Consider the following 16,487-nt stretch of genomic DNA (forward strand, 5'->3'; position numbering starts at 1 on the left):
CAGACCTGGTGGAGCAGCAGGAACTTCAGGCAGCTAGCAGCCAAGAGGTTGAAAGTATAAATCCCAAGTGAGGTTGAGTCCCAAGTAATCAGTTTATAGCAGTATACTGTCCATTAACACCTTCATTTTGCTGTAAAAACACAGGAACTTATTGTAACACAATGTTCAGAGATCGTCCTAAAAGCGTCCTTGGGGACGTCCCTGGAAAAAAACGGGAACTAGACAAAACCTGCAGGGGACCGTGACAGAACGTTCTAAAAATGTCCTTGGGGACGTCCCTGGAACAAACCGGGAACTAGACAAAACCTGCAGGGGATCGTGACTGTTTAAATGTAATCAGGTAAATGATGCCTTTTAAAGTAAAATATTTTAAAGAACATATGACACCTGGGCTTTCACATGTGCTCAAATGTTGTCACGTGTGGTGTCATTAACTTCACCTTAAATCACATGAGCACCTGAGGATCACGTGTTCACATGTGAAATTCATGTGTTTTTTAAGGGAATAAGGGACTATTTAAACAGCAGTGGCTAGACATGTTAAGTATCAGTATGTGTTTGGCTTTGAGTTGTTATATACAGGTATTTATTCTAAATACAAATTATTTCTAGAGAAATACATTTCCCCTGCAGACTCCATCCAGATTCTCTCCAGCTGGTCCCAGCTCTGTTTGTACTCTAACCATACTCCACTGATGTCACTGTCAAGACAAATATAGTTTTTTCCCCAATGTGATATTTCCCTTTAAAATAACACTTACATTTTACTGAAAACACTTTACACTTTCATATGAAAAACCAGTCGCACAACCATATACTTTTCTACATGTTTATTAAAAGATAAGACATTTCATTGTATTTTAGGGTGGAACATTTGACACAGTGGCGGAATGAATGTGAACTTACCTCGTTGAGTTCTTGAAGAGTGGATTCGTTGAGTTCTTGAAGAGTTGATTCGTTGAGTTCTTGAAGAGTTGATTCGTTGAGTTCTTGAATCATTCAGCTGTTGAAGGCTGCTTTTGTTGCCAGCCTGAAACCCAGCAGACAATGTAGCTGTAGCTTAAACCACACAGAAATCTACATTGTATGCTAGGTCCAGGACCAAGCAAAGATGTCTCGTCAGCTGTCACACACACACACACACGCCCACGCGCACACTGTCTCTGACTGAGTGATCATAGAGAGAATGTGACATTTCATCTTGCCTGTTCTCTATAGACATATTTCTATGGAAACTGCAGGCATCGCATTGTAAACAATGTTCTCCTCTCTTAAAGGCTCTGTGCTATTGTGCCTGACACGTTTGACATTTCCTTCAACTCTGGCTCGCTTTTTTTCTGTCTCGTCAATTCTCTTTTCTCTCTTTTAGAAAACAGCACAATTCAGAGAAGAATAGCAAGAAGAGTTTGAATGGTTCTCGCCAAGGACGGTGCGGAGGGAGAAGATAATTGAGAGGAGAAGAGAGAGAAAAAAATATTCCGATTTTTTTTGTTGAAATGACAAGCATAGGCATAGAGAGCGTCCTGTGCTGTCATGAGATGTAACAGCCCATATGATAACATACTAGACAACCAGAGAGAAATTGAATGTGCAATTAGCCAATCAGTTGGTAATGGGATGTACCTCCAGGCCGGAGGTAGGAAGCGGGCAGTGGCGTGTGTTCAGAGACCCAGTAGCCAGATGTAGCTGCTGATAATTACACAGGATCTACACTGCCTACTGAGCAATTGACCCACACACAAATACAGGCTGTCCGTCAGGGCGGGAGGGGGGGGGGGGGGGGTTAGATAGAGGGAATGGGCTGCAGATATAGATAAAGGATCCACATTGATGAAATTGCATTGCCTTCATCATGGTCGTCATCCTCATATGATAATTGGGTCCATTCTGGTTAGAGAGAGAAAGAGAGAAAGTGGGAGAAAGAGACGGTCATTATTGGGTAAGAAATCATAAGGCAACATTGACTGCAGCTCTTAAGTGAGAGGAGAAGGAAAGGGGAGGGAGGAGAAGAAACAAGGAGAGAGGATGGGGTGAGAGGAGAGGGGGAAGGGAGAGGAGAAGGGTGACGAGGGAGAGACAGACCAGACAGAGAGGATGGGGTGAGGGGAGGGAAGGATATGATAATTATCTCTCTATAGCTATCTCTAAGCATGGCATGATCAGTTTCAGATTCCTGACATTCTTTCCCATTAGGCCTTGGGCAACTGGAGGCAGCAGGCACTGCCATGTCAGCTCCACAGTGACTCTGATGCCACACTTGCATTCTCTTTTAGGGAGAAGTTTCCTTTAAGCACTTTGCTCTAGGCACTGATCAGCTTACCCTCTCCAAATCCTAACCTGAACCATTAGACACAAACTTTACTACGGATCTAGGATCAGCTTTCCCTCCCCGAATACCGTAAAAAATAAGTCATATGGGGACAAATCTGTGTGAGATTATCATGGCAGTTATTTACTGTAAATATCATACATCATTTCCTCTAGCGAAAACTCAAATACCTAATCGAAGTGGGGGAGGGAGGAAAGAAGAGGAGAGGACATGGGAAGGAATGGAGTGAAGGAGAGTAAAGAGGAGAGAGATATTGAGAGATGGATGAACAAATGGAGAGGCAGATCAGAACATGGAGAGGGAGAGATGGAATGATGCATACTGTGTGAAAAGATGGAGGAAAGAGGGGAATCTAGGGGAGTATGGACAGATGGAGGATGGGCTCTCCCTCTTGTCCCCTGTCCAATTTTGCCTCTGCATACCTGAAGCCGTATGACCATACTGATCAAACACAGCAGTCTAGTACTCTACTCAACCAGCTGATGCTCACTTGACTCCAAGTCTCTCTCTCTCTCTCTCTCTCTCTCTGAGTGTTTTGTCTGGTGATGACATTAGTGTTGAGAGTTCAATGTGTTCAGTGAGTTTGAGTCCCATGTCAAGTTCCATGTCAACGTAGGAGTTGCAGTGTTGACTGAGAGCCAGAGAAAGAGAGTTGGTGAGTGGGTTGAGTATGTGATGCAGGGCTGACATTGGTGATGACTGCTGTAGAGAGGAAAGTAGTGTGGCACATCAGTCGGACATGGTGGCAGTGAGATCACTAGATCAACTAGGCAATGGGATGAGCCAAACTTCTGATGATATTGTCACTTCTGTACTTTTTAGCATGGCCAATAGTGACTACTGGGCAGTGGACTATGTACTGTATGTGTTTGGAGCATGGCCTGGGGCTGTGGGGAGGAACGCGCTTCCTGGATCCACATGAATGAATTGAGAAGGACCCGGTACATTCCAGAGAGAGAGAGAGAGAAGGGAATGAAAGAGGAGGGGAGGGAAAAACACAACTGTTGTCAATCAATCAATCCATGACTTGCGCAAGCAAGCAAGCAGGAGGGTGCCACTGAGCTACAAAGCAGGACTGGGGTCAATTCAGTCATTTTAATTATGTTCAGTTCTTTTTAAATTCAGGAAGAGAACATTATTTTGACCCTGACCCTGCTACTGAGCATGCCCAGTCCCCGGAGAGCTTGCTGATTGGAAGAGAAATACAGCATTTAGCTGTTGCTATAGGACTTAGGAGGGCTGAAATACAGCATATAGCTGTTGCTATAGGACTTAGGAGGGCTGAAATACAGTGTCTTACCTGTAGACAGATGCTAGAACGAGGATAGCTGATGTCTAGAGGTAGTTGAAGGTCAGCAGGGCTGCTGACAGCACAGTGCTGTTGTGAGTCACCCTGGTGACTGTGGCTTGGTACACTCAGGACTGCTCTGACACCTATAACACACACAATGCAACAGGTCAGTGACAGGGGTTCATGTTTCACTTCTGATCCTAACTTGATGAAGACTTACAGTGTCGGTAAACCTGTAATCTCTCGTGGACAGATCTACCACAACATAACTGGTACGGTAGAATCTGCGGGGAAGGAATGGGATGTGTGGGATAACGAGCAACAGTAGTTCCAGTGTTTGTTTGTTTTTTTCATCACTGGTTTTTCGAACAAATCCGGATTTCGCAGTTGTTAGCATCTTCCGAGTTTCGGAAAGGGAGGGGACATTTGGCCTGTAACGGTCAAAAAGTGAGGGTGGAGCTCCTCGTTCCGGTTTCGCTCCTTGTTCTAGTATCTCTTCCTCTCTTCTCTTAACGCGTATGGACACAGAACTTAATCGAGCAGCTTACCAACTGCGTGAGAATTTAGTTCTGGGTAAACCGAGATTAGCAAACCCAGTGAAAACATTAAAACGTGAGTATTGTGTGACTGCGTTTGTGTGTGTAATGGTAACATACCTAAACCAGTTAGACTTACATGATCAGTGATACGGTGATATAGTATGTTCCACTCTCCATCCTTCTATCTTATCTGCTTCTTTCCATCCTTTGATAATGCTGTGTGGGCGTGTTTCCATGTGATGCTGCCATTGTGGCCTATCAGAAGTGGTCAAGTGTATGTAAATGGCTGTTTCCAGTGAAGCCCAAAGCCTTACGGTTGAGAGGGACACTACATACGTAGGATCTTCATTTGAGCCAGTTCGCTACAGCAGGACAATAACCCTGCAGCAACAGGAAATGTGAATTACTATGTGGATTATAATTCCTAGAAATTCTATAGGGGTTGAAACATTTTTGTTAGGGTAAATCAAGTCTGAAATGTCAAAGTGGAAAAGACAATCTTTAGAAGGGAAATCCTTTTCTGTTCACACTGATGTACACTAGTCCAAACTCCACTGACAAAATACCGTTTGATTTATAGATACAGTAGGTTAGAAAATCAACAACCCTTCAAGCCAGCAAGCATCCAAATACAAGCTGTAATAGGCACATAAGTTTATACAGAACATAATATAAAACATTGTGACGAGAGATAAAGAAGGGTTGAGACCAGGGCTGTGTGTGTGTATATATAAGCGTAAGGCTATTCCTGGAGTGCGGTGCATGTTTCAGTTGATGTGGGTTTCCTCCTAGCTGCCTGGGAGATGACTGGGCCTGACCACATCCACGCACGCACGCACACACACACACACGCACGCACACACACACACACACATGCAGGCAAACACACACACACGCAGCCAAACACACACACACACGCAGGCAAACACACACGCAGGCAAACACACACGCAGGCAAACACACACACACACACACACACACACACACACACACACACACACACACACACACACACACACACACACACACACACACACACACACACAGTAAGAGGAGCCAAGAGGAACTTAATCATTACCCTGCCTGGCCTCAAAGCATGGGGCAACCACCACCGTGTGTATATGTGTGTGTGTTATTGGGTGGCAGTTGGGTATTATGTATGTGTGGATGTGTGTGGGTGTTGGCGTTTACTGAAGTATACAGTATGTGGGCATGTGTGTGTGGGTGTGTGTCTGTAGGATGTGTAAGTTGGGTGTGTTTGTGGGTGTGTGTTGGGAGGACAGGCCATGTTCGTTATTACTTATCATCAGCTTGGAGGCCAAGACAAGGCAGTATGAGTTCAGGTTGCTTTTCCACTAAATTCAATTCACATGAGAGATGAACAATATCCATAACCAACCCTTAGTCTACAGCACTCTCACCAACTGGTCCTCTTTCAGCACCAACTTTCCAACAATTAGCATGTAATTCCATCAGAGCATCGGCCAATCAGATACTCAGCTCCAACATTCCGCCGGGACAGATCTGGAGGGTCAGATTGGTTCGGCCGGATCTGCAGAACAGTCCAACCAGAGAGAGGGAAGCCATTTTCTGGTCTGTGGAGACATGAAGGTCACGGAACGTTGAATGTCCCTGCCATCCCGTTTACCACAATGTTCCCAATTTCAATTGTTCTAGATACAGTACCCAACCCCCCCACCCCTCTCATTTCCTCTCTTTCTAATACAGCATCTGCTTTATTAGCGTAAAGCAGAGCAGATGTAACAGTTTGAAAGTGAAAGGGGACCCTGAATGGTTCATCTGGGTGTTGGCTTGGCCAAACAGTGGTCCTGGAGCCTACAACTAAAGGCCCAGCTCCAGAAGCTATTTCAGCCCCATCCCTGTAACCCCGTACCAGTCCAATACCCCAGTCCCAGACCCATTCATGTCCCTAGCCCAGAGAGGGGTGTCTGTGGGACCTTCCAAAAGGCTGGACAGATGGGAAAGGACTGGCAGGGCGAGGAGAGGATCTAGAGAGAGGAGGAAAGGGGAGCTCCCTGGTGTAGTGTCTTTATGAAGGATTGGCAACCTCTCTCTTGTCCCAAATCCAGAGAGAGAGAGAGAGAGAGAGAGAGAGAGAGAGAGAGAGAGAGTGGGAGAGAGAGAGAGAGAGAGAGAGAGTGGGAGAGAGAGAGAGCGAGAGAGTGGGAGAGAGAGAGAGAGCGAGAGAGTGGGAGAGAGAGAGAGAGTGGGAGAGGGAGAGGGAGAGCTGGATGGATGATGGTCCAAGATCCCTAGATCCTGTGGAGCTGAGTTGGATGTGTGTCTCTCTCCCTAGCTGCTTTAGGGTTACTGGCTCCATGCATCAGTCCTATAGCATTACACTGCCCCATTTGTTGAATTTGCAGGGATCTGCACAGCCAGAGTGCAATAGCTGAACCTCGCCCTCTTCCTACCTTCTTGATCACAGTATCTCCCTTGCCATGTAAGTATTGTCCTACTGTAATGATTGTTCCAATGGATGAATGTAAGGATTGTTCCAATGGGTGGAAAATGTGTTGAAAATAATAAATGATGTAAAGCCACTCTTTCAGGCACCTTTTAGAAGGTGAACTCTCTCTAAGGTCAGATACACGTTCTACTTCCCTTGAACTTTTAGCTTACTGAATTCTAACCTGAACAGCTGATTGGCATCTCACCATACATTTCTTGATGAGAGTTCCCATAGTAGCAATATCAGCCAGGAAAATCCCTGTTTTTCTGTTTTCTACGTATCCAATCTCTTGTGAGTGTAGTCAGCAGTAGATAAAGAGTTCCACTATAACACTCATTACTGGCTCCCATCTGAATAACTTATGTACCCTGTGAGTCATCTCTTCAGCTGATTACAGTAGGAAAGAAATATCTCCTTCAAACACAGATCTCAGGTCTTGCTCGTTCATCCAGCTGTTTCATGACGTGCTTCCGCTCTAGGGTCTCTTTCCGGCACCCCGACTTATTAGAATTCAATGCACTCTCGGTTAGGCACCAGGTAGGGGAAGCTACCGCCATATATGGGCATAGGGACACACACCGTACCAGATGGGTGTGTGGAGAACCGTTGGAACCTATCGTACCTGAATGCACACAGGCTCCGCCCCCTCGAGCGCATACAAACACAAACACACGCACACTTGAGTGTGGTGACATCAAACCAAACGCAGCGAGCTGCTCCTGTGACGTCTAAGTTATGCAGTTAAGCCTGAACTCCTTTCTCTGCGAATGACAGACTTCCAGTGAGAGTGGCTCCATTGTTGTATAAACAAAGCGAAATCAGCTCATGCAAAAAGGAACGGGATAGAGTGGAGTTCAATGGGTTTGCTCTAGTTAAATAAACTGACCTCGGCTAGTGACATGATTAAAGATCCCGCCAACACACTCACTGCACGGTGAACTGATGACCTCACATTATTCAACCCTACTTTTACCACCAAAATACTCTGCCATGGAAAGATGTTCATCTGCCAGACTTTGCCAAGAAGGACAGGTGAGAGTGCATGGGTATTGGATTAAGATAGAGGGCAGATTCCAACATTATCTACCTCTGAGAATTTTATCTCAACCATCTAGATACCGGCGACGCATCTTACCGACAATAGCATGCTTATCACACAGTCTAGAAACGCAGGCACGATAAGCACAGATATGCAGATACAAACACAATTCACAAAGTTAATGGCTGACTTTTATCACCCTCACCCTCACACACACACACACACACACACACACACACATTTGTTTTACTATCCTTGTGGGAACCAAACAATTCATTCCCATTCAAAATCCTATTTTCCCTAACCGTCACCCTCAATCTAACCCTAACCTTAACCCCAAACGCCTAACCCTAACCCTAATCTGAACCCAAACTCTAACCCTAAACCTAACCCCTGAGCTTAAAATAATGTCCCCACTTGTCCAAATTGTCCTTGTTTTACTATCCACACGCAGATAGTATGAGTGTGACTGTTGGCCAGACAGTTGGACTGGGAGGGTGAGTTCCCAGAGTGAGAACCAGAGCTATCTGAGGTGGAGCCATAGGATTGGATATCATTGTACTGCAGTAAAACAAAGAGAAAGGGTGTGTGAGTGTGTGGGAGGGAGTGTAGAGGGACTAGCATGCAGGGGCTGTCTGGAAGCACATTCCTTGGCCATGCACACACAGACACAGACACACACACACACACACAGACACACAGACACACACACACACACACACACACACACACACACACACACACACACACACACACACACACACACACACACACAGACACACAGACACACAGACACACACACACACACAGACACAGACACACACACACACACACACACACACACACACACACACACACACACACACACACACACACACACACACACACACACACACACACACACACACACACACGTGCCCTCTGAGGGATCCCATGTCTATGGCAGGTAGCCTTGAGATCTAATTTTAGGATGGCCATTGTTCACGTTTGTTTCCATTTGTTTCGGTATGAGCAGCACTAAAGTAATTAGGTTAGTATGCCACTACAATTACAGACCTGTCACACCCCAGAGAGAAGGACCAGAAGTAGTGCCTAACTCTAAGGGAAGTTTCACCACACAACATTTGTATGTTATGAACCCAATTGAGTAAATAAATACAGAATCAAATCAAACCATATCATTGCCTGATGGACATTAAACCTTAAAATACTAACCTGGACACACACATACGCAGACACGCACACACACATACGCAAACACGCACACACATACATATGCAAACACGCGCACACACACACAACCTTTGGGACAGCTGGTAACCGGGGGAGAGAAAGGCAACCGCAGAAGGTTACTCTAAACACCGGTGATTGCACCCTGCTGTCCATTCAGAAATGATTCTCTTCTCTCAACCAATCAGATCGTGCACTCAGACTGCCCATTCATAAAGAAACAGCACTGAGTTCCGCATGTGGTAGGATATAGTATACATTCACTTCCCCTTCTACAACGCATCCCCCTATCCTTTGTGCTCGGAGTTCATTTATGCCTTCTGCCATTGGGTACAAGGAGTGGACTGTACCATTACCCAAGTTTACGGGGGAGACAGTACGACAGAGGCTGAGGGGGAACGCATAGACAGGAAATGATATTACATTACTATTCCCTCTGAGATATGGTATCAACCCAACAGAACAAATCAACGACTGAAGAGATAAAATAGACTACAGACACATAATATAACTGTTATCCTAATGATGAAAAATAAAGTTTGCCCTATACAATATCACATGTACTATTTGCAGCTCATTTAAAGAACTCGCATTTGGAGACTGCAGAAGAGCTATAGCTCTCTCATACAGCTGTATCCGGATCATTCCAACGATGACCAAGCTGTGCGCTATGACTATGTAACAGTGAATGAGCTATTTGCTATGACACTAGTATAGACAAACTATGACGTAACACTGTCAGTAGTAAACCCCATTTAATACATAGCAGCACTAATACATTACAGTCAATCTATCACTTAGCATTCAGCTAAAGTACCTCACACAAATATCAATCCCAAAAGATGCCCCACGTCTTCCTATTCTTACAGGCCTCACAGTTAGAGAGAGGATCTCTGTCACAAAGATGTCACTGTTTTCTAAATGCAGTGTATATTTCTATTCAATAAGAATCTGTGTCTTCTGATTCCAACAACTCTGCTTCTCTGTGTTCCTCTAGTTTGGTCTAACTACGGAGGATCTGTGAGCGTTTTCTCAGCCTTAACGTGGACCATATGACATCCATCAGAAGCAGCAGTGTTAGCTGCGATTTCTATTTTTTTTCACTTACCCTCTCGGAGCATTTCCTCCTGACGTCTGGGAGCCTCTTACCAGGTTTGAAAGGTCCCCTTCTCATTCTCTATGACTCTCACTGTCTCTGTTTGTCTGTTTCCCTCTTCTTCCTCCTCTTTTTTCTCTGCCCCCGCTCTCTCCCTGGCAGATCATCTGGGGTTCCCCTCCAGTTTGCCACTCTCAGGAATAGAGAGAGAGAGAGAGAGAGAGAGAGAGAGAGAGAGAGAGAGAGAGAGAGAGAAAGAGAAAAGAGCGAGAGCGATAATTGTCTCTCACCCTTCCACAACTTCACAGTTTCTGTGAAACTAAGGACGGATTCTTTTGAATTTGGTTTAGATCTCTTTCTTTCTTTCTCTGTCAGTCTTTTTTTCTACTCCAGTTGCATTCTGTGTAACTGAGTGTAATCAGTAACAGGCTTAAAGTGACAGCGCAGTGCTGTGCTGAAGCCGACACACACTCTCTCTTTCTCTCTCTCTCTCTCTCTCTCTCTGTGTGTATGAGTCCCTCTGGGATAAAGGTGCTTTCCCAGCACACTCGAGACGCCGCTGCCGACCACACTCTCACAGCTCGGCCCTGCCGAGAGAAACTACTATCATATGTTACACAGCACTAAGACTCTCCTTCTCCCTCAGTCCTTCTCTCTCTCTGTCCTCCTCTCTTTCTGTGCCTACCTCCCTCTCTTTCTCTCCCTCTCTGGCTCCCCTGCTCTCCTTCTCCCTCCGTCCCTCTGACGCAGACAGACACACACACTCTCTGTTACACACACTCCGAGCCGAGTCTCTGTGCTCTTATAGTCTTATGAGCCTGGCTGAAAGGGGCGGAGCCTATCTCTGTGAAGGGCATTGTCCGGTTACACTCCTCTCAATTGAGAGGTTAGAGAGAGGACACCCATTCAGAAAAAAAGAAAGGAAGGGAGAGAGGAGAGGAGGAGAGAGGATGAGGGGAGAGGAAAGAAATGTCGGGCAGAGGCAGCTTCAGTAGTGTACTGTCTTTCTGTGTGTGTGTGTGTGTATGTGTATGTGTGTGTGTGTGTGTGTGTGTGTGTGTGTGTGTGTGTGTGTGTGTGTGTGTGTGTGTGTGTGTGTGTGTGTGTGTGTGTGCGCGCGTGTGCGTGCGCGTGTGTGTGTGTGCGCGTGTGTGTGTGTGTGTGTTCGCCTCGGGTCTTTAAAAGCAGGAAACTCCCCTACCAAAGTGTCGGGCGTCTGTAGAAAAGCCTGTAAAATAGGGAAACGACAGGCAGCCCTGAACACAAAGATTCTAGTATCGCTATCAACAGCGAGATGTACACATTGATATGTTGATTGATTGATTGAATGATTGATTGAAACAAACAGTGAGAGTCCTGTATATCCCAAATGTCTCTCATAGGCAAAAACTGGACCCCTCCGCTTCTATCCCATCGCAGTGGTCCCGCTGAACTGTATCTAGTCTACACCACAGAGAAAGTACCTGGACTTACAGTCGATCTCCTCTGAGACACCTGAGAAATAGGAGGATAAGCTGAGTTATCAGACACCACAGCACTGATGACATGTACAAGACAGAAGCTTGGATGTCCAGTAGAGAGAACGACAGAGAAAGAAAAAACATTGTCATCTGCCAGTACTCACCTCCATATAACCTTCTCACAACCATAACTTTCCTTACTCTGTTACCAAGAGTACAGGAAGAGGCTCAGAAACTGCCACTCCAATACAAATCCCTGATCACGCTGGTAGCTCAACCAATCAGCAGATGTATAGAGACACCTGATCAGAACAGTGCGTGTGCAGTATGACACTCCTTGTATGAAGTCGTTTTAATGTTAAAAGTTACAAACGTTCTGTTTTAATGTTAAAAGTTTCCAACCCCCACACTCTTCCCGTCCTTACTCCCTAGTTTAACCTATACCTAAATGTCTTACTTTCAACCCCTGCCCCATCTCTCCATACCCTACCTGCCGACTGGTCCTAGCCCAGCCCAGCCCTACCCTCCTTTCCTCTCAGACCCTACCCCTCACCACTGGGTGTTCCCTGCCTTACCTTAGCCCTTCGTATCCTCTTCCTCCTGACTACAACACCCTTCCCTCCCTGTCCTCCTCCTACCCCTCTCTTCCCCAGTGGTTAGTTTGGGCTAGGGTTCGGATGGGGCTGAGCCTTCTCCCAGAATCACATAGCTGGAAACTTAGTCAGAGGAGGGCATGTGACTCATCCCAGAGCTGCACCCAAACTACGCTCTATATGGTCTTCTGTTAAGACTACCACGCTTGTGTACACACACATATGTGCACGTGCACACACACAATACACACGTGCGTGAGTGGTACAGCATGAACACGCACGCATACGGATACAAAAATAGAAAAGTACATACATACACAACCAGTCATAGTAGTATGGGATGTGGGAGAAACGTCTGGGGCTGACACAGTCCATTCATAATTATTTTAAATGGACAGCGTGAGTCCCATTGAGCATAGACCTGTATTACCCACACTGCTTTTCTGGCTACTAAAACCTTTGCAAGTTCATGGAGCTGGAGTCTGTAGCTATGTAAAGACACCGTTATACCACTGTAGGTACTCTTGTGGCTTTCAAAAGACAATGACTGAAGTAGGAAATCAAAACGACTGAAGTAGGGAATCAAAATGACTGAAGTAGGGAATCAAAATGACTGAAGTAGGAAATCAAAATGACTGAAGTAGGGAATCAAAATGACTGAAGTAGGGAATCAAAATGACGGAAGTAGGGAATCAAAATGACTGAAGTAGGGAATCAAAATGACTGAAGTAGGAAATCAAAATGACTGAAGTAGGAAATCAAAATGACTGAAGTAGGGAATCAAAATGACTGAAGTAGGAAATCAAATTGACTGAAGTAGGAAATCAAAATGACTGAAGTAGGTAAATTAGGAAATGTTAATGATGCCAAATTATGAATATAATATACATTTGAAATGATGGATTTTTTGGGGGCCAGTATAAAATTCTTATTATGACCCAGTTACTACATAATGCATAGTGGTTGGGTGGGGCTCTAGGAAACCCAGTTACTACAGAACGTACAGAGGGTGGGGTGGGTGTGTGTGTGTGTATGAATCACAGCTTGCCATGTGTCAGCAGCACAGAGAAACTACTGCTCTCTGTAAAGTCTCTCACAGTGTTCAATAGTGGCTCTCAGCTCTGGTAGCTAGCTAGCGTTAGTGTGGTTTAGCTAGCATGACTCAGAGCCATGACTGGCAAAAGGACTCTGGAACTTGGGGACAAACAGCTGGAATTACCTTCACTAGAAAGGCATAATGGGGAGGTAATGACTGCAATGTCAGAGAATCTTATTCTTGGTATTTTACTTAACATGTGTTTTCTTAAAATAATAGTTTGCTTTCTTCAGGTGTGTAAGTACATTTTTAGTGTAATAATTCTAGACAGCTAAATAAATTGTTCAAATTCTTAACAGAAAATTGTAAAATATGTATACAATTAATTTGTGTAATTAATTTTAAAAATAATTCAATTAATTGTTGAAAATTACAATTAAATATTAAAAATTATATGGATTGCTGATTACGCTAGTTGAAAGAAACGTTTGTACAATTCAATTCACCTTTGTTTCCCCTTAGGTGAGTTTAAAAACAATTATTTAAAATGTACATTTAAGTAAATTAGTAAATTACAGTTATGCAATTCCTTGTTCTGGAAAAGTCTAAATATTAGGGTAAAATATGTTTTAAAATATTATTAAATATAAAATATTTGTTAAATATAAAATACATAAAATATAAATGAATATGTGCAGTGACTTTGAAATTAATTTAGCGATATATCAGCTTCATAAAAATGTAAGACTAATTTGATGAGTGAATTCATTATAAATAAAGGATGTAGGATCTTAATTTGAGCCATCTTGCTACAGCAGGAAAATAATCCTGCATCAACAGGAAAAGTTCATTATTATGTGGACTTTAATTAATGGAATTTTTTTGTAGGGGGTGATACTTTTTTCGTTAGGGGAAATCAAGTCTGACATTTTAAAGTGGAAATTACTACCTTTAGAAGTCTTTTAAACACGTGAATAGACTACAAGTTTGCAAAATTCTGAACAAAAAAAGTTTGGTTCAAATTAAGATCCTACATATGTACTGTAAATGCATTATACATCGCAATCAAGCATTTTGACATAATATTCATTCAAATCAATACGGTCTTTAATGACCCAAATTGTATGTCAAGCAATGGATGTATTCAAAGTCACCTACTGTAAATACATTCATATGTTTATAGCGATGCAATACAATAAGGCAATACCGAACAATCACTGAGCAGCAGTGTCAGAAATTACCCTGATAACGCTGTGTGTGTGTGTGTGTGTGTGAGTCACTCTATTGTGGTCTCACACGGAGAGTACTCCCTGCTTCTTCTCTGGGTGGATGTACGGGCGTAGTACTATGTATTTCAACACACACAGGCGGGGTCTTTCATATCACCACACACCCTAACACGCACACACACAATGGCAATTGGTGCTCCCGCCTCGCAGTGGAAATGAAGCTGGGAATTCCAGAGATTCCTGAAGAGTAAAAGGTGTGAACCCCAACAGCCCAGCACCCTGGGAATACTGCCGGCTGGCCCCACAGCGCCTCAACGGGTAACTGACCTCGTGAAAAGGTAGAGATAGAGAGGGAGAGAGAACCTGCCCAGTGAACCACCGCTCTAAGAATATTTCAATTCTTATTGCAATTTAAGAGGGCTGAAGCTAAATGATTAACAAGTAGTGTAATGCGTTTTCAAAATATACACTCTAAAACCATGAAATCTGACACATTTATAACCTGAGCATCAGTATTTAAAACTTAAACATTAGGCATTATGATTAGCCAATAAGTGTTCTCATCTTAAACACAGTTGTTTAGAATGCAAGGTTAAACATGACAGGCAGCTTTTTCCACTCAGTTTCCAACCAGGAGAACACAATGTATCTCAGATTTGTGTTCAGATTTTAGACACCAGTGTTTACTTTCCTATCGTCACTCAGAGAGAAAAGGATGTGGGAGGGGCCTCATTATCATATTTCCCAGTATGCTTTGTAGCAGGTTGATATTTAGAATACTGAGATGGCTGTTCCAGTTTATAAGGTTTAGGTAGTCTTGTTTATTAAATCTTTACCATAGCAGTCATTCTGAGTGCAGGCTATGGGTCCAAGCAGTCCAATTTATGGTGTGTCCTCCATTTGGCTGGATTCCGCTAGGAACTAGTTAGTTACAAACCAGTTCATTGTGACTTGCAGGTCTGACATAGCTCATGACCCAGGATTTTCAAACAACTATGGGGAGGATGATAAACCTATAACTTCATTCAATACACATTCCCCTAAACTTTCACTTGGTGAAAACCTCAGTGATAATTATTTTTAGAATGAAACAAGGATGTCTCTGTCACTAACATACACAATCATGGGCGGGTGTCTCTCATTTTCACTCGAAAGGCATGTTGGGAAATATGCAAACACAGCTTTACACCGTACAGTAGCGTTAAAACCTAAATGCCTTGTGCTGAATAAACGTGTTCATGTGTTTAAAAAGTGTTATGGTGAATAAACATGTTCTGGTGTTTACTAAACACTATGACGCGTTTTCATTTAAATTCTAAATGCCTTGATGTGTTTAAAAAGTGTTATGGTGAATCAACATGTTCTGGTGTTTACTAAACACTATGACGCGTTTTCATTTAAATTCTAAATGCCTTGATGTGTTTAAAAAGTGTTATGGTGAATCAACATGTTCTGGTGTTTACTAAACACTATGACGCGTTTTCATTTAAATTCTAAATGCCTTGATGCGTTTAAAAAGTGTTATAGTGAATCAACATGTTCTGGTGTTTACTAAACACTATGACGCGTTTTCATTTAAATTCTAAATGCCTTGATGCGTTTAAAAAGTGTTACAGAAAAGTGTTTCGTTTTGCGTTCAATTCTTAAACACTTGTTTTTACAGTTGACCTAATTGGCATTTGAGAAATATCTCATCAACAAATAATATTTAAATTAATGTAAGTGTCGTGAGCGAAAAATAACTTCTTTCATATGGTTAATGTATAATTTATGTTAATTACTTTCTGTTTTTAATTTGGTAATTCATTCAATTTAGTTTCCCCCCTGCCTTTACCCTGCCTGTCACACCATTAAATAATATGGGATAAATATGACACAACATTAATATAATTAAACCAAACATCAGACGATTCAGACAAATACATTCAGCTGAGTTTAAATGATTTTCAAATGTAAATAAATAAATCAGTGTATATATTACCACAGACGTTTAAAGTCAACCACATGAATCTATATAACACAATGTAAAGAAGTATAATAATGGTAATTTAAAAAAACACTTCACTGAAAATGCCCCTGTAATATGTCTTATTGAATTATCTACTATGTCCATACATTTCAGAAACCCCAGACTGTATGGAAATGGACAGTTAAAGCAGCATTATAGCAAAA

The 16,487-nt window shown here is 43.1% G+C and overlaps 1 long non-coding RNA gene across 2 annotated transcripts; it reads right to left on the bottom strand.

The window, feature by feature from the left end:
- Positions 1 to 3,621: 3,621 nt before the first annotated feature.
- Positions 3,622 to 10,775, bottom strand: LOC149972802 (uncharacterized). 2 transcript variants are annotated; one of them, XR_016490525.1, is made up of 2 exons: positions 10,010 to 10,775; positions 3,622 to 3,763 (listed from the first exon to the last, which is right to left on the bottom strand). It is a non-coding gene; the product is annotated as an uncharacterized LOC149972802 (long non-coding RNA). The 2 variants fall into 2 exon arrangements; XR_016490526.1 differs by lacking the exon at positions 10,010 to 10,775 and adding an exon at positions 4,296 to 4,540.
- Between the last annotated feature and the right edge of the window lie 5,712 nt (positions 10,776 to 16,487).

This window comes from Oncorhynchus mykiss, chromosome 22, assembly GCF_057628025.1.
Source record: "Oncorhynchus mykiss isolate SJ-2025 chromosome 22, ASM5762802v1, whole genome shotgun sequence".
Taxonomy (NCBI): Eukaryota; Metazoa; Chordata; class Actinopteri; order Salmoniformes; family Salmonidae; genus Oncorhynchus; species Oncorhynchus mykiss.